Source organism: Tursiops truncatus, chromosome 2 (assembly GCF_011762595.2).
Source record: "Tursiops truncatus isolate mTurTru1 chromosome 2, mTurTru1.mat.Y, whole genome shotgun sequence".
NCBI classification, from domain to species: Eukaryota; Metazoa; Chordata; class Mammalia; order Artiodactyla; family Delphinidae; genus Tursiops; species Tursiops truncatus.
Window position 1 is genome coordinate 67292671 of NC_047035.1, and position 21903 is coordinate 67314573.

Here is a 21903-nt window from a genome sequence, read left to right on the forward strand (position 1 = left end):
TCATAAAACAACAAGTTGAACTTAGTATTTTTAATGAGTTTATCTTTTCCCCATTTTCTTTTTTAATTGATTTCTTTAAAAACTTACAAATACCGTGTTTTACTCATGAAGATTTTTTGATGTTTTAAATTTTTTTGCGGTTGCATTTAGTTGCTTTTATTTATTTTGTAAATTTTTACATTAGTGTGTTTTTTTAACTTTTTAAATTTATTGCAGTGTTGGGTCTTCATTGCTACGAGTAGGCTTCTCATTGCGGTGGCTTCTCGTTGCGGAGCACGGGCTCTAGGCACACAGGCTTCAGTAGTTGTGGCACATGGGCTCAGTAGTTGTGGCACGCTGGCTTAGTTGTTCCGTGGCATGTGAGATCTTCTCAGACCAGGGCTCGAACCCATGTCCCCTGTGTTGGCAGGCAGATTCTTAACCACTGCGCCACCAGCGAAGCCCTTTACATTACTTTTAATTCTTAGTTATTGTTAAAGTAATGTATGAATATTAAGCTATAGAAATGTCAAAAATAAAGTAGTGCCTTTTTGGTGATCTTAATCTTCTAGGAATAGCACTGCATTTTGGGTGTATATCTTTTCAGAACTTTTTCTGTACAGTAGTCTCCCTTTATCTGCAGGGGATACATTCCAGACCCCCCAGTGGATGCCTGAAACCATGGATATAGTACCTTACCCTATATATGCTGTGACGGTTTATCACACCTCTTACATCTCCATACCATATTTCAGTATAGGTAATAAAGTTAGTTAAATCATTAGCTTTTATGTTATTGTGACCATGTATATAATATTTTTCTGAATCAAGTATAATAATTTATGTATAATATAATTTGTGAGTCAAAAAGTATACTGTGAATACTGTTCCTTTTCTGCACAACTTTTTGTTTTTCTTGGAGTTACTTGCCTCCATTTTTTATTTGTTTATTTTTCTATGTATCTATTGCTGTTTTTCCAAAAGGTGTTAGAAATCTGTCGGGGTTTTCAAACTCAAGCACATCACATCTGTTGTTGGTTCTGCCTCTTGTATGGAGGGATTGGAGTGGGGAGAACTTGACTTCAGAACTGTCATTCTCCTTGCTCTGATCTAGACTTGTTCTTAAGACTTGTTGCAGAGTTATTATTCTGTAACTTCTGTACTCTTTTCAAAAAGGGAATCCCCTGCACCCCCACCCCACCCCCTTTCTTTTCCCACTGGCTCCCTTTCTGCCTCCTGCCCTGGCATATTTAGTCCTTTGTTTGGCTGAAATATGTTATCTGGTTGTTTCTTGAGAAAAGTTGCATAGGAGGTAAATTTTAGGGACTTGTATCTTTTTTTTAAAAATCTGTATTTTATTTTCACACTTGATTGGTAGTTTGGCTGGAAATAAGTTTCCATCAGCATTTCAAAGACATTTCTCTTGTCTTTGAACTTTCAATGTTGCTTTTGAAGAGTTTGATCATATAAATTTATTTATTTTTGGCTGCATTGGGTCTTGTTGCTCTGTGTGGGCTTTCTCTAGTTGTGGCAAGCAGGGGCTACTCTTCGTTGTGTTCTCATTGCAGTGGTTTCCCTTGTTGCCGAGCATGGGCTCTAGACGCACAGACTTCAGTAGTTGTGGCACATGGGCTCTAGAGCGCAGGCTCAGTAGTTGTGGCACGTGGGCTCTAGAGCGCAGGCTCAGTAGCTGTGGCACACGGGCTTAGTTGCTCCACAGCATGTGAGATCTTCCCAGACCAGGGCTCTAACCCGTGTCCCCTGCATTGGCAGGTGGATTCTTAACTACTGCGCCACCAGGGAAGCCCGCTGTTCAGTTTCTTGATCCTTTTTTTTTTTGTATGTGATTTGAATTTTTTTCTAGGTATCTTTTGTTTATACTGGTGTTGTTAAATTTTATGAAAATGCATATCGTATCAGGCATTGAGAGAATTCTTTTTCTCCGTAATCCATTATTTCTCAGTAGAGGGCACGGTGGGCATTTAGGTAGTACCATTTTTGTGTTTGACTGTATTGTGCTTATGGGGCTTTGAGCACCCTGGCTCCCAGTACTAAATGCCAGAATAACCCACTAGTTTTGGGGACAACTAAAAATGTCCCCAGACATTTCCAAACACCTCCTTGGGAGAGGCAGTACTAATCTTTTTTGAGAAGGGTTATTGTAGTCCCGAGTCCTTAGGGCACTTTTTTGTTCAGTTGATGATGGACCTACTGATTTAAAATTTTTCTTCTGTTTCCTGATTTTCTCTTTTTGGACTGTTTTCTGAGATACTTTCTTCAACTATATTTTTCAATCCTGTTATCTTGAATTTGTAAATGTATTTTCTTACTTGAATTTTTAAAAAGAATGGTATTGTTTTTATTTAATATATATATTTGTTGTTGAAGTTTTCTTTCCCTTAATTGTCAGTTTTCTCTGAATTTCTCGTTTTTCTTTTGCTTCCCTTCTTTCTTACCGCATGCTGTCCTAACATATTGGTGACCACTGACTGCCTGTCTGTATTTAAAAGTAAAGTACTGGGGCTTACCTGCTGGCGCAGTGAGAGTCCGCCTGCCGATGCAGAGGACACGGGTTCGTGCCCTGGTCCGGGAAGATCCCACATGCCGCGGAGCAGCTGGGCCCGTGAGCCATGGCTGCTGAACCTGCGCGTCCAGAGCCTGTGCTCCGCAATGGGAGAGGCCACAACAGTGTGAGGCCCGCATACCGCAAAAAAAAGAAAAGAAAAGAAAAAAAAGTAAAGTACTGTAAGGCTGGATGGTAGCTGTGACCCTTTTTGCCGCTTTTCTTAAAACTCATTTTCATTCCATTTTTTCCAGAATGGCCTTCTTCCTAATATTAGTTTTTAAAAGTCATTGACTGGAATTTTAATCTTTAGCCTTTCCACAGGCTTGTTTTCTTAAATCTTTAACTGTTTGTAATTGGTTCTCTCAGTTATTATTCTCTGAGTTCTTGTATAGACTTCTTTCAGTCTCAAATGTCCATCATTGTCATTTTTTCAAATTATATCTATATAGAAATAATTTACTATTCTTGTGTTGCATTTTGTTTAGAGGCTACCTGCAGGATAATATTCTGTCTCTGCTGAACTTTTTGGACTCTAGTTTTCTTCAAGTCTTGTTAGTTCTTTCCAGAATTTTTTATTTCTTATGTCTTCCATTTGTGGTCACTTTCTCCCTAGATTCTTATTTCCAGTTTACCAGCCTTACATAAATTTTAGCTCCTTGACTTTTCTTCAGTTATTCCTGTAGCCATACTGTATCTTTCTGGTTTGTAGTGTCCTTTAGTTCTGTGCTGTTGTTTTCACTGTTTCTGGTGTCCTTAAATACTAGTTTTTGTAAACCAGGTTCAGTTTTTTTTTTAAGTCCCCTTCTCTAAGCCAATGGTATGTCAGACCTTTAGCTTCTGTTGTGCGTCTGGTATAAACAAATATATGGCATCTGGTATAAATTTCTTTTTATTTAAATTCAGTCTCTAAAGAAAAAAGTTGTTTTTTTTCCTTTTAAAAGTAACAGTATGTCATTTATACTGCCCTTTAATACATATTAAAATAACTGACTTTACCCCCCAGTTTTTTTTTTTAAATTTATTTGGTTGTGCCACGTCTTAGTTGTGGCTCACTGGCTCCTTGGTTGTGGCATGCGAACTCTTAGTTGTGGCATGCATTTGGGATCTAGTTCCCTGACCAGGGATTGAACCCGGGCCCCCTGCATTGGGAGCTCAGAGACTTAACCATTGTGCCACCAGGGAAGTCCCTTCCCCCCCCCCCACCCCAGTTTTTTATTGTGGTAAAATGCACAACAAAATTTACCATCTTAATTTTTTTTTTTTAATTGTGGTATGCGGGCCTCTCACTGTTGTGGCCTCTCCCATTGCAGAGCACAAGCTCCGGACGCGCAGGCTCAGCGGCAATGGCTCACGGGCCCAGCCGCTCCGCGGCATGTGGGATCTTCCCGGACCGGGGCATGAACCTGTGTCCCCTGCATCGGCAGGTGGACTCTCAACCACTGCACCACCAGGGAAGCCCCATCTTAATTAATTTTAAGTATACACTTTAGTGGTATTAAGTACATTCATATTGTGCAACCATCACCACAGTCCATCTCCAAAACTCTTTTCATGCTATAAAACTGAAATTCTATACATATTAAACAATAACTATCCCCTGTCCCATTAGTCCCTGGTAAGCATCGTTCTACTTTGTGTCTCTGTGAATTTGATTACTCTGGGTACCTCATGTAAGTGAAATAATTCAGTATTTGTCTTTTTGCGACTGGTTTATTTTATTTACCATTATGTCCTCAAAGTTCATCCATGTTTCAGCGTGTGTCAAAATTTCCTCCCTTTTTAAGGGTGAATAATATTCCATTATATGCATTACCACAGTTTGCTTACCCGTTTGTCAGCTGATGGACAGTTGGGTTGCTTCCACTTTTTAGCTATTGTGAATAATCCTGCTAAAACATGGGTGTACAGATACCTCTTCAAGACTCTGTTTTCACTTCTATTGATATAACTGATTTTTACTTGTTAATAGAATTGATATATCCAGGGGCCAAGGACGGTGCAGCTGCAGCCGAAGCACTGGTGGAGGAGAGCAGAGCGTGGCCGCGAGCAAAGGAGGGAGGGAGGGAGGGAAGGAAGGAAGAGAGGGAGGTGGGCAGGCAGGCGGGCGCGGGGGTCGGGGACTGAGGCAGTAGAGGGAGGCGAGAGCCGGGCAGCCGCTTTGCGCTGTGTTTGCTGCGCGGGCTTTTGTGGGGGCAGCCGTGGCGTAGGCCTCCTCGGCCGAGGAGAAGCAGTACCGGCGGTGTAGGTGCTGGCGCCTGGGGGCGGGGGGCTGGGGAGGCGAGAAGGGGGGTCGCTTCGGTGGTTCTCTTGCTCTCGCGCTCTCCTTGCCTTTCTCTGGCTCGGTGGGCTCCTCCCGGCATCTCCCTTGCCTCCTGGGCCCCTATCCCCGCCCCCTGCGGTATGTCTTGATTGCGAGCAGCAGGTTTCCCGGGGCTCCTCAGGATGATGCCGTCCAAGTTGCAGCTGCTGATGATGGTGGCCTTCGCAGTGGCAATGCTTTTCTTGGAGAACCAGATCCAGAAACTGGAGGAGTCCCAGTTGAAGCTAGAAAGGGCTATTGCAAGACATGAAGTTCGAGAGATTGAGCAGCAACATGCGATGGATAGCCCTTAGCAAGATGCAGCTTTAGATGAAGAAGAGGACATGGTGGTCATTTATAACAGAGTCCCCAAAACTGCAAGCACCTCTTTTACCAATATTGCTTATGATCTATGTGTAAAGAATAAATACCATGTTCTTCACATCAACACTACCAACAATAATCCAGTAATGCCACTGCAAGATCAGGTGTGCTTTGTAAAGAATATAACTTCCTGGAAAGAGATGAAACCAGGGTTTTATCATAGGCACCTTTCTATTTTGGATTTTGCAAAATTTGGTGTGAAGAAGAAGCCAATTTACATTAATGTCATACGGGATCCTATTGAGAGGCTAGTTTCTTACTCTTTCTGAGATTTGGAGACGGTTATAGACTGGGGTTAAGAAGACAAAAACAAGGGGACAAAAAAACCTTTGATGAATGTGTAGCTGAGGGGAGCTCAGACTGTGCTCCAGAGAAGCTCTGGCTTCAAATCCCATTCTTCTGTGACCACAGCTCAGAATTTTGGAATGTAGGAAGCAGGTGGGCTATGGATCAAGCCAAATATAACCTAGTTAATGAATAGTTTCTGGTGGGAGTTACTGAAGAGCTTGAAGATTTTATCACGTTATTGGAGGCAGCTTCGCCCTGGTTCTTCAGGGGTGCTACAGAACGCTATCATACAGGAAAGAAATCTCACCTTAGGAAAACCACAGAGAAGAAACTCCCTACTAAACAAACCATTGCAAAACTACAGCAGTCTGACATTTGGAAAATGGAGAAAGAGTTCTATGAGTTGGCACTAAAGCAGTTCCAATTTATCAGAGCCCATGCTGTACAAAAAAAAGATGGAGACCTCTGCATCCTTGCACAGAACTTTTTCTATGAAAAGATTTACCCTAAATCGAACTGAGTACAAGGTGTGGCAGTTAGATTCTTGAACTACAACTTTGACTGTCTTCACCTTAGTTCTCAGCTCCACAACTTGGATTGCTGATGGGTGTATAAGACAGTTTGTATTAAACCGAGTTAGAATACAGACAGTGATGTCAAGGAAGTAGATTCTGGCTGATATGTCAGTGGTCTAGGAAGTTTAAGTTTCAGCCTTTTTTTTTTTTCCTGGTTAAATTTTGGTGGGAGTTACAACCTCCTGTTTGGACACAACCTACACATCACCTAAAATAAACACATAGCAGGTCTAATTGAAGGCTAAATACTGAAATACAGTTTCAGAAAAAGTTCTGATACTGTTTTTGATAAAGCATTTTTTTCAACTAACCATGAATGAAGATGAATCCATTTGCTGCTTCCACCTTCATCTGGAGATTTGCATTATACACCACAACTGGATAGTGTTACTAACTGTTTGGCAGTGTGTACTTTGTTTTTGTGAATCACGTCCCATGAAATTTATTGAAATGTTTGATCAAGTTTGCTAAGAATGTTTCTGCTGTAGTTGGAACTGCCCTTATTTATGTAGGTCATTTTAATTTTCTTTAAAAAATGATTATTAGTGTTAAAAATCAATTTAAACCATTATTAATACTGTAAAAAGAATCAAAGCAGTATTTCTCATTCCTGTCTCTCCAATATCTAAGATTGGGGAAACACGTCAAAGAATGTTGACATTGCCTGAAGTTTTGGTTAAGGCTTCCACACATGAATATCAGAAAAATAAGTTTAGTATTTGTTTCTCAATCCATTATTTGTAAAGGTATAAACTGAGGTATTGGTGAGTCCATATTATAACTCCGTTAGTGAGCTCTGGTATGGGTAGGATTTTTCTACTTCTTCTGTACTTTTACTTGTAGACTGTTTTAACTAAGGTGCTTTATAATGTATTTTAAAGCATTGTATTTACAAAAAAAAAGGAAAATGCTGTAAATATTGCATATTTTATGTATTTGGACCAAAAGGTTATAAGTAATTAGACAAAAGTGGTTTTGCACCAGTTTTATTATGTCAGGTAAAACCATCAGACCTACTGTTCTCGTATTTCTCATTTAACTTTACTGTTAAGGTATCACTGAAATGAACTTCAATAACCTTTCAATTTTGATATGCAGTACATTATTCATATTTGGGGGCAGTAGTTATAGTGGAAAGAGTACTGGATGAGGAGTCAGAAAACTTGATTTCTTGTCCTGGCTCTGCCACTTATCAGCTGTGTGATCTCAGGCGAGTCACTTAACCTCTCTCAGCCTCAGTTTCCTCATCCTGATATGAGGATGATAATACCTGCTGTACCTACCTCACAGGGGTGTTGTGAGGATTAAATGAGATGGCATGTGAAAGCACTTTGAAAACTAATGTGCTATATAAATGTAAGGTATCATGGAAACATCTTTAACATATAGTTTCATACCATTCGTTTTTTTGACAAAGAAAAGGTCCACTTAAAAGCTGGTTGAAAAAGTTAATCTGTTTGGCCTCTCACTGTTGTGGCCTCTCCCGTTGCGGAGCGCAGGCTCAGCATTGGCCATGGCTCACGAGCCCAGCCAGTCCGCGGCATGTGGGATCTTCCCAGACCAGGGCATGAACCCGTGTCCCCTGCATCGGCAGGCGGACTCAACCACTGCGCCACCAGAGAAGCCCTGAAAAAAGTTAATCTTGATATAAATTTGTGTTTAATAAATATCTTCTCAGTGGAAAAAAAATTGATATATTTTATAAACTCTTCATCTAGTGTGGCACTCTTTTCAAACTGAGTTCTACACATTCATTTCTTTTTACTGATCCTTCTAAAGTGTGAACACTTTTTGTTTTAAGTTATAAGAATGCATGAAATTTTGGTGTACAGTTTTACATGAAATCACATGACTGCTGATTTAAGGCAGCCGTGCCCAATAATATCAGAATTTGATTTAGATACTAATTTCAACAAAAATGTGCAGGGCTAGATACTCTCTGTAAATCTTCAACAACACCACCTCCCCCTCTGACTCAGCAGGATGTCTTTATCTCCTACTTAACAGAGAAAATAGCAAACCTATCAGATGGGGAGTTCTTTATATTCCTGCTACTAAATCTACAAATTGTACATGTAGACATATATTGGTTTTCTTGGGCCACTCTTAAAATGGGAGACATTTCGTGTAAGGCTTATCTCTACTGGTTGTTCATTTATTGGGTGTTTATTGAGCACTCAGTAGGTGTGTGGGGGGCACTGAGGATAAAGCTATAAATAAAGTAAAACTGCCCTCATTAAGGTTAAATTCTAGTGGGTCGAGGAAGAAAATTTTGTTTGTCAGATAGGGATAAGTGCTATAGAGGAAAGAGGATAAGTGAAAGAAAAGTTTGTTAGGTAGGGTTAAGTGCTATAGAGGAAAGGGGATAAGTGAAAGAAAGGTTTGTCAGATGAGGATAAGTGCTATAGAGGAAAGTAAAGCAGAGAGAAGAGTGATAAGGAGTGGATCTGTGTGTAAGAGATTACTATTTCAAAGGTTCCTTGGGGAAGACGTCACTGCTGAGATTAGGTACCTTTGTTTCTCCCTTCCTTCTTAACTGCTTTCTTTTGTATTAAACAGATATCTTTTAACGTACCATTTTAATTTCCTTGTTGTTCTTTTACTGTATTTTTTTTAAAGATTTATTTATTTTTTAAATTTTGGCTGCGTTGGGTCTTAGTTGTGGCACATGGGATCTTCGTTGAGGCATGCAGGATCTTTCATTGTGGTGCGCGGGCTTCTCTCATTGTGGCGTGTGGGTTTTCTTTTCTCTAGTTGTGGCTTGCAGGTTCCAGGGCATGTGGGCTCTGTAGTTGTGGCACACGGGTTCCAGAGCATGTTGGTTCTGTGGTTCGCGGCACTTGGGCTCTAGTTGAGGTGCGCCAGCTCAATAGTTGTGGCTCACGGGCTTAGTTGCCCCCTGGAATGTGGGATCTTGGTTCCCTGACCAGGGATCCAACCCACGTCCTCTGCATTGCAAGGCACATTCTTTACCACTGGACCACTAGGGAAGTCCCCTTTTACTGTGTTTTTGTTGTTATTTTCTTAGTCATGGTTCTGGGGGTTGTCATTACCATTTTATCTAGTTTGAATACCAATTCAATTACAATAGCATATAAAAACTTTTTTCTATAAAGCTCCATTCCCTTCCCCCTCCTTTGTGTTGTTATCCTGCAAGTTACATCTTTATCCATTGTATACTTACCAACCATCTTTCTAATTATTGCTTGATGTTTTTGTGTTTTAAATAAGATAGGAAAAAAAGAGAAAAACAAATACATGTATACTGTTTTTAATAGTTACCTATGAAGTTACTTGTACTGGTGCTCTGTATTTTTCATATGGATTTGAATTACTGTTTAGTGTTATTTCATTTCAGCTGAAGTGCTCCTCTTAGTATTTCTTTTAGGGCAAGTCTACTAGTAACAGCTTACTCAGTTTTGTTGATCAGGAATGTCTCCTGCAATTCTGAAGGATAGTCTTGTTGGATATGGAATTACTGGTTGACAGTCTTTTTTTTCCACACCACTTTGAGCATATCATCCCATTGCCTCCATGGTTTCTGATGAGAAATCAGCTGTTGATCTTGAAAGGATCCTTTATTTGTGATGAGTCGCTTTTTTCTCTTTTTTGTTAGCTTTCAACAGTTAACGTGTGTCAGTGTGGGATGCCTTTGAGTTTATCCTCCTGAAGTTTTTTGAGCCTCTTGGATGTGTAGATTAATGTGTTTTTCAAATTTAGGAAATTTTTGGCCTTAATTTCTTCAAATACTCTATCCTTTTCTCTGTCTCTTCTTCCTTATGTGTATGTTGGTGTGCTTAATGGTGTCCCACAGATTTCTGAGTCTCTGATCTTTTTTTTTTTTCATTCTTTATTCTTCCTGAGACTGGCTGATCTCAGTTGACTTATTTTCAAGTTTGCTGATTCTTTCTTCTGCCTGCTCGTATGTACTATTGAGCCCCTCTATTGAATTTTTTATTTTATTACTATATTATTCAAATCTATAATTTCTATTTGATCTTTTTTAGAAAATAATTTTTGTCTCTTGAGATTGTCAATTTGGGTGAGACATTGCTCTCATATCCTGCTTTAGTTGTTTTAACAAACTTAAATTAACTGATTTAAAGTCTTGGTCTAGTAAGTTCAATATCTGGGCTTCCTCAGGGATATTGCTGCATGAGCCCACCACCTTTGTGTGTGTGTGTGTGTGTGTGTGTGTGTGTGTGTGTTTAGACTGTACTTTCTCTTTCTTTGCATGCTTTTAATTTTTTGCCAACTGGACATTTTTAAATAATGTAGCAACTGTACAAATCAGGTTTTCTCCTCTCCCCAAGATTGATTGATTATCTCTTTATTTATTTATGTGACTTTTTTGGTACTAATACTGTAAACTCCGTTTTTCTGTTGTTCTGTGTGGTCACTAAAGTCTCTGCTCAGTTAGCTTAGTGGTTAAAGTAATGAATAGACATAGGTTTCCTTGGATGCCTGAAACATGTAAATCTTCCAGTCTTTGCTAAGGGGCTCTATGTGTATGTTGAGACATGCCTTCAACACTCAGCTAGGCAATTTACAACTCTGTCTTAGCTTTCTTTTCTTGCTTGTGCAGAGCCTAAAGGTTAGCCAGAGGTGAGAGTTTAGGGCTTTCTCAGGTCTTTCCTGAGAAGGTACACAGGTTATGTGTGAGTGTGGATTCCCAGGAGTATATTGGAGCTTTCCAAAGCCCCCACGGACATCTCATTCCCCAGCTTTTCTTTTTAAGCTTTTTAATTATGCTATTGTTTGCCCCAAATATTGTCCATAATCTCAGGCAGCTGCAGTGTTTGACAGTTGCTTCTGACTGTTTTTGACCAGAAAGAAGGCTGTTTGCTCTGGATGAGTTCAGAGTCAGGCCACATAAAGACAACTTTGGTAGTAGTAGAGTCTTCCAAGGAACTACCAGACATGTCAAATAATGACAGTTCTCTGGGAGTGGGACTTTTAAGAAGATCCAATCCTGTTCTGCTCTCCCGCCCAGTGGCTGTTGACATTCACTATGACTGCAGGCTGTTGGTTTTCACAGAAGTAGGAAGGGGTAGAATGGAAATAGGGTAAATTAAACACCACAAAGCTTGCTGTTGTTACCAAGATTCAGCCATTATTTGGTGAATAAACATTCCCCAGATTGCTTCAATTCTTTGTAATTTTCAGAGTTCTGAAAAAGTTGATTCTCCCAGCTTTTGCCAGTGTTCTCATTGCTTTTATGAAGGAGAGAATTTCAGAGGTCTTTACTTGGTAATTCTTGCTGATGAGAATAACAGTTGCACTTAATAAGGATGTGTGGATTCCTTCTCCAAGCTCAGAGGGCTCAAGGAGACTGGGGATTGAGAATTTTCAGGTTAATCAACCCATCTCTCTATCCCATTTTTTCAGGGTTCCAATGTGTTCTCTTTTCCTATGCAGGCCTTAACCTTGGCATAGCAGACTTATCCAGATTGAGACTTTAACTTTCTTTGGAGCCCTGCCACTCTTACAATTAAGTCTTGGCCCTTAGCCTTTTGTGGCCTCCTGCTTTTAAAGATTTTATGCTACCAAAGAAACTTCTGGCTTTTTCACATTTAGTTTTTAATTCCCTATCACTCATTTTAACCTCTTGTTATATTTTTCCAAAGAGTCAATTGCTTTTAAAGCAACAGCAACCCAGTTTCATGGTCTTTATAATTACTGTTTTCCTTACATTTCTCAAATATCTGATACACTGCACCTTTAAAGTTCAGGGTTCGGCAAACTATGGCTTGCTGGCCAAACCCACTCTTGTGTCTGCCTGTTTTTGTCATGCCCTATTTTTAAAGAGTTGTAAAACAAAAACATCAAAGCAGAATATGAAATACTATCTGGTCCTGTGGAAAAAAAAAAAAAAGTTTGCCAACATCTGCATTCTCTTCCACTGGATAACTACCCAGTTTACCAACAATGGAACTTTTAGCCATTGCACTGCCAGTTTGTGCTCGGTTTCTGTTCTATCATCACCAGTGATAGTGTCCTTTGCCAGCTGCCTGGCTACGTGGATGGTGATCCAACTCCAAAACTTCATTTTAGAGCCTATTTTCTTGGACCATTCTCAACACCAGTGGCTGCAAGTTGGGTCCCTGGGTAGGCTAACTATGATTAGCATGCAGAAATGTTCTTAGGATCAACATCTGTAGAAGGAATGGAAAGGAAGCAGAAGGGGTAAATTGGGCTGTAATGTATTATCAACAAAAGCCACTGTTGCCCCCTTGAGAAACTCTGAAGCTGCGATAACCTGTGGAGTTGTCCAAAATTGTGACAGGGTGCTGGGCCCTTATACGCCTGTTTTGATCAGTCCCTCCGTGAAGGCTGCTAGGGCATGCAGCTGTCTTTAGCTGAGGCAATTCCTGAAAAGGCCTGACAGGTGAAGGCTGTTTGACAGCAGCTGGACAATAAATCCTTCATTTCTGAAGGGAGGTCTGGATAGCACATCAGTGTCTGCTACATAGCTTTATGTGAGTTCTTCTAATTACAATTTTCTTCTAAAATTTTTTTAAATTGTAACTTTAATGAATAAGTTTTTTCTCATGAGAAAGCTGTAAAATAGAATTCTTTTAAGAACTATATACATTTTTACTCATAATAAGATGGACAATTTTTTCCTAAGGCATTTTTGAAAAACTGAGCTATTTTAGTTTTGATTTGTGTCATTTTAATATCAGAAGTGTCATCATAGAATTCTGAAATGCTAATCTTAGTGGTTGAAATTTACAACTAGCAGATCTTAAGAAGACATCTAATTCAGCCCTCTTATTTGACAAATGAGTAAGCTGAGAATGAGTGAGCTAAGGGGTTATAAAGCTAGTTAGTGACAAGTGAGGATTCGAATGTAGGTCTCCAAACTCCCGACTAGTATCCTTTTATCAGTATTCCTTATCTTAGTTTCTTACAATAGTTTCGAAGAAAAGAGTATTAGGGTTCTGAAACTGAGCAAGAGTTTCTTTATGGCTTTTAAAGTCATTTTGTTGCTCCTGGGAACCATGGTAAACAGTATGCAGATGCTTCAGTGATGACAACAGCAATAATAATAAAGCCAACTTTTGGAGTATATCATTTTCATCAGTCCTGAAATCATTTTGGACAGATGAATCTGATTTATTTTTAACCTTTCTGGAAGATGATTCCACAGTTATCTTTGGAAACTTCTTCCTGATGACTATGGGTTATCAGATAATGGAAACTCTTCACTATTTGCTGGCAGGATCATACAGTAAACATATGATTATCAAATGAGGTCTGAAAGTGCTCTACAATTTTAAAATTTAGTGTTTTATTTTCAATGGTAGATTATCTTAAACATGTTCTGGATCACCTGAGTCATAATTGAATACTTTCACTTGATGCTGGGGTTAGAATATGTGTTAGTTTTTGGTGGTGCCAAGTGTTACTGTTTTGATTGTTAGGGACTAATATTAAGGAAAAGAATAGAAGTACTAGTCTTAATGAATAAGATGCTTTTGAGTTAACTGAAGACCAAATGCTTTTTTAGCATCAGGAATTAATGTTTCATAATAATGTGAAACTGAGAAAAATTTACCTGCCTTATTACCATTTAGTAGTACAGGCATTCCAATCTTAAAGGAAGCTTATGGTGGTTCAGTTAGTGCCATTTTTGTGTTGTGAGCAGAGATTTATTCAGCAAAACCATGCCATTTATTTTTTAAGTGTTCGTGTTAAATTGAATTTTATTTAGAAGTTTTGTATTTGGTTTTTGGTTTATCTGACTTTCTGTATTTATATAAGATCTGTGTGCATAAAGAGTTTACTTAAAGGTTTATGTTTATCAACTATACTGTGATAAAAATTAATTTTTAAAAAGTTTGTGTTTGCATAGGTTTAAATAACGTTAGGATTACAACTTTTGTAAATAACTGGAAACTGCAGGAACGATTCTCCTTTTTTAAGGGGTCTGTATATTATTGAAGTTTGAGAATGTCTTTCTTCAGAGTTCTAAGTTGATGTTGGGCTACCTAAAAGTACATACTTAAAACTTTATGAAAGTTTTAATGAATGTGCAGTCATATTAATATATGTGTGTGTGTAGGCAAGGAAGGAGGAAAGGGGAGATTTTCTTGTGTAGAAGAAAAATATTATAAATTATAATAATAGGAATTAGGTTTCTTCTGAATAAAGGGTTTGATGCCATTGACTCCTGGGAGGAAGTTATGATAATTTCAGTCTTCAAAGATTCACTCTATTTCTCATGCTATATTGAATTCTTTTGAATGTTCTAACTCTTGAAAAAAATTCTGTAGTGAATCTTGTAATGAAAAACCTGCTAATTTGTTTTGTAAGTTGAAATTTTGGCAGATTGCTATTTAGTAGAGTTTAAGTATTTATGATGGACTAGTCATGATCTACCTGGTAAGATCTACTCGATAAATCTAATTGTAGATAAATACCTGTTTTGGGGTCAGGCACAACTTGTAGTTTACTCACATTATTATATAATAGGGGAATATAAATGTGTATGAAAATAATTGTGATGAATTCAGCTGAGTATAGAAGTTTTACTGAGTGAGTACTCAATATCTCAATTGAGATATTTCACTAATTTTAATTTATAATCTTAATAAGATATCGTTTGTCACCACCATTTTCCTTCTAATTTTAATCTATATGTATGTCATTAAACTTTCCACTGGACTTTTTTTTCTTTCCTTCCTTCCTCACCCCTCCACCTGTCCCCCCCCCGCCCCCCGCCCTTTCTTCCTGGCCTGCTAGTTGCCACACACTGTTCTAAATGCTTGGGATATAACCATGAACTAAACAATCAAATATTCCTGCTCTCATGAAACTTAGATTCTTGTGGGGTCTGAGGGTGGGAGGAAACAAGCAATAACATGTAAATAAATTGTTGAGAAACTGTATGAATAGATAAAGAAGAGATTTTTGTTAGAAAGTGATTAAGCGTTGTGGTAAGAGAATAAAGTAGAGGAGGGTTAGGGCAATTAAGAGTATATGGGGAGGGCTTCCCTGGTGGCGCAGTGGTTAAGGATCCCCTGCCAATGCAGGGAACATGGGTTCGAGCCCTGGTCCGGGAAGATCCCACAAGCCACGGAGCAACTAAGCCCGTGCGCCACAACTACTGAAGCCCACACGCCTGGAGCCCGTGCTCCGCAGCAAGAGAAGCCACCGCAATGAGAAGCCTGTGCACCGCAAAGAAGAATAGCCCCTACTCACTGCAACTAGAGAAAGCCCACGCGCAACAACAAAGACCCAACGCAGCCATAAATAAATAAATAAAGAAAATTTTTTAAAAAGAGTATATGGGGATGTGGAACAGTTTGTAATTTTTAAGAGGATAGTTAGGATAGGTGTCACTGAGAAGAGGACATTTGAGCAAAGTTTTGGTAATGGAGTTAATTTGTGTGAAGGAAGAACTCACTGGCATTGCTGTTAGTGGAAAAGGCCCCAAGGCAAATAGGTGCGTGCTTGATGGATTCAGGAACTAGCAAGATGACCCATGTGGTTAAGGTGGAGTGAAGTCCACCGGGGAAGAGTGGTGGGAAAGGATACCTGAGATGTAAAAAGGACCAGACAATTAGGACTTTGTTGGCCATCATAAGGATTTGGGCTTTTATTCTGGGTAAGATGGGTAGCCATGGCAGAATTTTGAGCATAAGTGATGTGTCTGGCTTTTTGTGGGGAGGAGTGCACTGGTTGCTGAGTTGAGAATAAGGGTGTGTGTGTGTGTGTGTGTGTGTGTGTGTGTGTGTGTGTGTGTGTGCGCATGTATCTCCCATGCTTACACAAGCGCATTGCACTTAGACAACTATATATTATGCAGAGTGTAAATATAAGGTCTATATTTCCTTAGCCAGGGGTCAAAAGTTGGATTTTAATACTCATTTAACTAGTAACAGGGCTGTTCAAAACCTGAAATCCAGCAGGAGGACAAATTGTGTGGAAGAAAAAATTATGCATATGTTTATCAGTGTGAGAAGAGAGAAGATTAATGAATGTTTAGAGGGGATGTTAAAATTGATAGCAACATTCTTTTTTTTTTTTTTTCCGGCCATGCTGCGGCTTACAGGATCTTAATTCTCAGAAAGGGATTGAACCCAGGCCACTGCAGTGAAAGCGCCGAGTCCTAACCACTGGACGGCCAGGGAATTTTCAATAGCAACATTCTTCATTTTAAAATATTTTTCTTTTAATTGGGGGGACTATAGAAAAGCCTAGAAAAGAAAATGAAAATTGCTTATCTCACCACCCAGAGATAACCATTATTAGTATTTTGGCATTCGGGTATGTATGTGAGAGTGATACTTTTAATGTATTTTTGCCTGAACTTGTAAATTGAAGTATAACATCCACTTAGTAAAGTACTCCAATTTTAAGTATATAACTTGATGAATTTTTACAAATTATACACCAATGTAAATACCACTCAAATCAAGATAATATTGCCAGTGCCCTATATGTGTCCACCTCGTTTTCACTTAGTCTCTCCCGCCAGCCCCTAGAAGTAACTACTATTCTGACTTCTACATCACAGATTATTTCGTCTGTTTTTACATTTTAACTAATTTTACGGTAAATGTCCAGATTTTTTTTTCCACTCAACATTGTATTTTCTCTTTTTTTTAAGCAGTGGTTTTATTTTTACGCTTTTTTTTGAATTTTTGAGTTTTATTTAATTTATTTTTTATATAGTAGGTTCTTATTAGTTATCTGTTTTATATATATTAGTGTATATATGTCAATCCCAATTTCCCAATTCATCCCACCCCCACCCCCCCAACACCCCACCGCTTTCCCCCCTCGGTGTTCATACGTTTGTTCTTGACGTCTGTATCTCTATTTCTACCCTGCAAACCAGCTCATCTGTACCATTTTTCTAGATTCTACATACATGCTTTAATATACGATATTTGTTTTTCTCTTTCTGACTTCTCTCTATATGACAGTCTCTAGATCCACCCACATATCTACAAATGAGCCAATTTCATTCCTTTTCATGGCTGAGTAATATTCCATCCTATATATGTACCACATCTTCTTTATCCATTCATCTGTCGATGGGCATTTAGGTTGCTTCCATGACCTGGCTATTGTAAATAGTGCTGCAGTGAACATTGGGGTGCATGTGTCATTTTGAATTATGGTTTTCTCTGGGTATATGCCCAGTAGTGGGATTGCTGGGTCATATGGTAATTCTATTTTAGTTTTTTAAGGAACCTCCATACTGTTCTCCATAGTGGCTGTATCAATTTACATTCCCACCAGCAGTGCAAGAGAGTTCCCTTTTCTCCACATCCTCTCCAGCACTTGTTGTTTCTAGATTTTCTGATGATACCTTTTCTAACTGGTGTGAGGTTGATACCTCATTGTAGTTTTGACTTGCATTTCTCTAATAATTAGTGATGTTGAGCAGCTTTTCATGTGCTTCTTGGCCATCTGTATGTCTTTGGAGAAATGTCTGTTTAGGTCTTCTGCCCATTTTTGGATTGGGTTGTTTGTTTTTTTAATATGGAGCTGCATGAGCTGTTTATATATTTTGGAGATTAATCCTTTGTCCGTTGATTTGTTTACAAATATTTTTTTCCATTCTGAGGGTTGTCTTTTCGTCTTGTTTGTAGTTCCCTTTGCTGTGCAAAAGCTTTTAAGTTTCATTAGATCCCATTTGTTTATTTTTGTTTTTATTTCCGTTAAGCTAGGAGGTGGATCAAAAAAGATCTTGCTGTGATTTATGTCAAAGAGTGTTCTTCCTATGTTTTCCTGTAAGAGTTTTATATTGTCCACTCTTACATTTAGGTCTCTAATCCATTTTGAGTTTATTTTTGTGTATGGTGTTAGGGATAATTTCATTCTTTTACATGTAGCTGTCTAGTTTTCCCAGCACCACTTATTGAAGAGACTGTCTTTTCTCCATTGTATATCCTTGCCTCCTTTGTCATAGATTAGTTGACCGTACGTATGTGGGTTTATCTTTGGGCTTTCTGTCCTGTTCCATTGATCTATGTTTCTGTTTTTGTGCCAGTACCATATTGTCTTGATTACTGTAGCTTTGTAGTAGCCTGAAGTCAGGGAGTCTGATTTCTCCAGCTCCATTTTTTTCACTCAAGACTGCTTTGTTTGGGGTCTTCTCTGTCTCCATACAAATTTTAAGATTTTTTGTTCTAATTCTGTAAAAACTGCCACTGGTAATTTGATAGGGATTGCATTGAATCTGTAGATTGCTTTGGGTAGTATAGTCATTTTCACAGTATTGATTCTTCCAATCCGAGAACATGGTATATCTCTCCATCTGTTTGTGTCATCTTTGATTTCTCTCATCAGTGTCTTATAGTTTTCTGAGTACAGGTCTTTTACCTCCTTAGGTAGGTTTATTCCTAGGTATTTTATTCTTTTTGTTGCAGTGGTGAATGGGATTGTTTCCTTAATTTCTCTTTCTGATCTTTCGTTGTTAGTGTATAGGGATGCAAGAGATTTCTGTGCGTTAATTTTGTATCCTGCAACTTTACCAAATTCATTGATCAGCTCTAGTAGTTTTCTAGTGGCATCTTTAGGGTTCTCTATGTATAGTATCATGTCATCTGCAAACAGTGACAGTTTTACTACTTCTTTTCCAATTTTTATTCCTTTTATTTCTTTTTCTTCTCTGATTACCGTGGCTAGGACTTCCAAAACTATGTTGAATAATAGTGGCGAGTGTGGACATCCTTGTCTTGTTCCTGATCTTAGAGGAAATGCTTTCAGTTTTTCACCGTTGAGAATGGTGTTTGCTGTGGGTTTGTTGTATATGGCCTTTATTATGTTGAGGTAGGTTCCCTCTGTGCCTCCTTTCTGGAGAGTTTTTATCATAAATGGTTGTTGAATTTTGTCAACAACTTTTTCTGCATCTCACAGTCTCAGTTTCATTACTTGTGATCGGTCTGCTCATATTTTCTATTTCTTCCTGGTTCAGTCTTGGGACGTTATACCTTTGTAAGAATTTGTCCATTTCTTCCAGGTTTTCCATTTTAATGGCATAGAGTTGCTTGTAGTAGTCTCTTAGGATGCTTTGTGTTTCTGCAGTGTCTGTTTTAACTTATCCTTTTTCATTTTTAATTTTATTGATTTGAGTCCTCCCTCCTCTTGATGAGTCTGGCTAAAGGTTTATCAATTTTGTTTATATTCTAAGAGAACCAGCTTTTAGTTTTATTGATCTCTGCTATTTTCATTGTTTCTATTTCATTTATTTCTGCTCTGATCTTTATGATTTCTTTCCTTCTGCTAACTTTGGGTTTTGTTTGTTCTTCTTTCTCTAGTTCCTTTAGGTGTAAGGTTAGATTGTTTACTTGAGATTTTTCTTGTTACTTGAGATAGGCTTGTATAGCTATAAACTTCCCTCTTAGAACTGCTTTTGCTGCATCCCATAGGTTATGGATCATCTTGTTTTCATTGTCATTTGTCTCTAGGTATCTTTTGATTTCCTCTTTGATTTCTTCAGTGATCTCTTGGTTATTTAGTAACGTTTAGCCTCCGTGTGTTTGTGTTTTTTATGTTTTTTTCCCTGTAATTGATTTGTAGTCTCGTAGCGTTGTGGTCAGAAAAGATGCTTGATATGATTTCAATTTTCTTAAATTTACTGAGGCTTGATTTGTGACCCAGGATGTGATCTATCCTGGAGAGCGTTCTGTGCGCACTTGAGAAGAAAGTGTAATCTGCTGTTTTTGGATGGAATGTTCTATAAATATCAATTAAATCTATCTGGTCTGTTGTGTCATTTAAAGCTTCTGTTTCCTTATTTATTTTCATTTTGGATGATCTGTCCATTGGTGTAAGTGAGGTGTTAAAGTCCCCCACTATTTATTGTGTTACTGTCCATTTCCTCTTTTAGAGTTGTTAGCAGTTGCTTTATGTATTGAGGTGCTCCTATGTGGGGTGCATATATATTTATATTTGTTATATCTTCTTGGATTGATCCCTTGATCATTATGTAGTGTCCTTCCTTGTCTCTTGTAACATTCTTTATTTTAAAGTCTATTTTATCTGATATGAGTATTGCTACTCCAGCTTTCTTTTGATTTCCATTTGCATGGAATACCTTTTTCCATCCCCTCACTTTCAGTCTGTATGTGTCCCTAGGTCTGAAGTGGGTCTCTTGTAGACAGCATATAGATGGGTCTTGTTTTTGTATCCATTCAGCAAGCCTGTGTCCTTTGGTTGGAGCATTTAATCCATTCACGTCTAAGGTAATTATCGATATGTATGTTCCTATGACCATTTCCTTAATTGTTTTGGGTTTGTTTTTGCAGGTCCTTTTCTTCTCTTGTGTTTCCCACTTAGAGAAGTTCCTTTAGCAGTTGTTGTAGAGGTGGTTTGGTGGTGCTGAATTCTCTTAGCTTTTGCTTGTCTCTAAAGCTTTTGCTTGTCTCTAAAGCTTTTGGTTTCTCCATCAAATCTGAATGAGATCCTTGCCAGGTAGAGTACTCTTGGTTGTAGGTTCTTCCCTTTTCATCACTTTAAGTATGTCATGCCACTCCCTTCTGGCTTGTAGAGTTTCTGCTGAGAAATCAGCTGTTAACCTTATGGGAGTTCCCTTGTATGTTATTTGTCGTTTTTCCCTTGTTGCTTTCAATAATTTTTCTTTGTCTTTAATTTTTGCCAATTTGATTACTGTGTGTCCTGGCGTGTTTCTCCTTGGGTTTATCCTGTATGGGACTTGCTGTGATTCCTGGACTTGGGTGGCTATTTCCTTTCCCATGTTAGGGAAGTTTTCTACTATAATCTCTTCAAATATTTTCTCAGGTCCTTTCTCTCTCTCCTCCTTCTGGGACCCCTATAATGCGAATGTTGTTGCGTTTAATGTTGTCCCAGAGGTCTCTTAGGCTGTCTTCACTTATTTTCATTCTTTTTTCTTTATTCTGTTCTGCAGCAGTGAATTCCACCATTCTGTCTTCCAGGTTACTTATCTGTTCTTCTGCCTCAATTATTCTGCAATTGATTCCTTTTCGTGTAGTTTTTATTTCAGTTATTGTATTGTTCATCTCTGTATTGTATTGTTCAACATTTCTTCCATCTTCTCGATCTTTGCCTCCATTCTTTTTCCGAGGTCCTGGATCATCTTCACTATCATTATTCTGAATTCTTTTTCTGGAAGGTTGCCTATCTCCACTTCATTTAGTTGTTTTTCTGGGGTTTTATCTTGTTCCTTCATCTGGTACATAGCCCTCTGCCTTTTCATCTTGTCTATCTATCTTTCTGTGTATGTGGTTTTTGTTCCGCAGGCTGCAGGATTGTAGTGTTTTTTTGGTTTTTTTTTTTTTTTTTTTGCAATATGAGGGCCTCTCACTGTTGTGGCCTCTCCTGTTGCGGAGCACACGCTCCGGACGCGCAGGCTCAGCAGCCATGGCTCATGGGCCCAGCCGCTCCGTGGCATGTGGGATCTTCCCGGACCAGGGCACAAACTCGTTTCACCTCGGCAGGTGGACTCTCAACCACTGCGCCACCAGGGAAGCCCAGGATTGTAGTTCTTTTTGCTTCTGCTGTCTGCCCTCTGGTTGATGAGGCTATCTAAGAGGCTTGTTTAAGTTTCCTGATGGGAGGGACTGGTGGTGGGTAGAGCTGGGTGTTGCTCTGGTGGGCAGAGCTCAGTAAAACTTTAATCTGCTTGACTGCTGATGGGTGGGGCTGGCTTCCCTCCCTGTTGGTTGTTTGGCCCGAGGCAACCCAACACTGGAGCCTACCTGGGCTCTTTGGTTGGGCTAATGGCCGACTCTGGGAGGGCTCACACCAAGGAGTACTTCCCAGAACTTTGCTGCCAGTGTCCTTGTCCCCACGGTGAGCCACAGCCACCC

At 39.0% G+C, this 21903-nt stretch overlaps 1 protein-coding gene and 1 pseudogene across 8 annotated transcripts in view; both read left to right on the forward strand.

Annotated features, from left to right (window-relative positions):
* The window catches only part of STRN3 (striatin 3), a 113833-nt gene that overhangs the window by 13152 nt on the left and 78778 nt on the right, over positions 1 to 21903 (forward strand). The gene's annotated exons all lie outside the window — the stretch shown is intronic.
* Positions 4955 to 21783, forward strand: LOC109548086 (heparan sulfate 2-O-sulfotransferase 1 pseudogene; annotated as a pseudogene).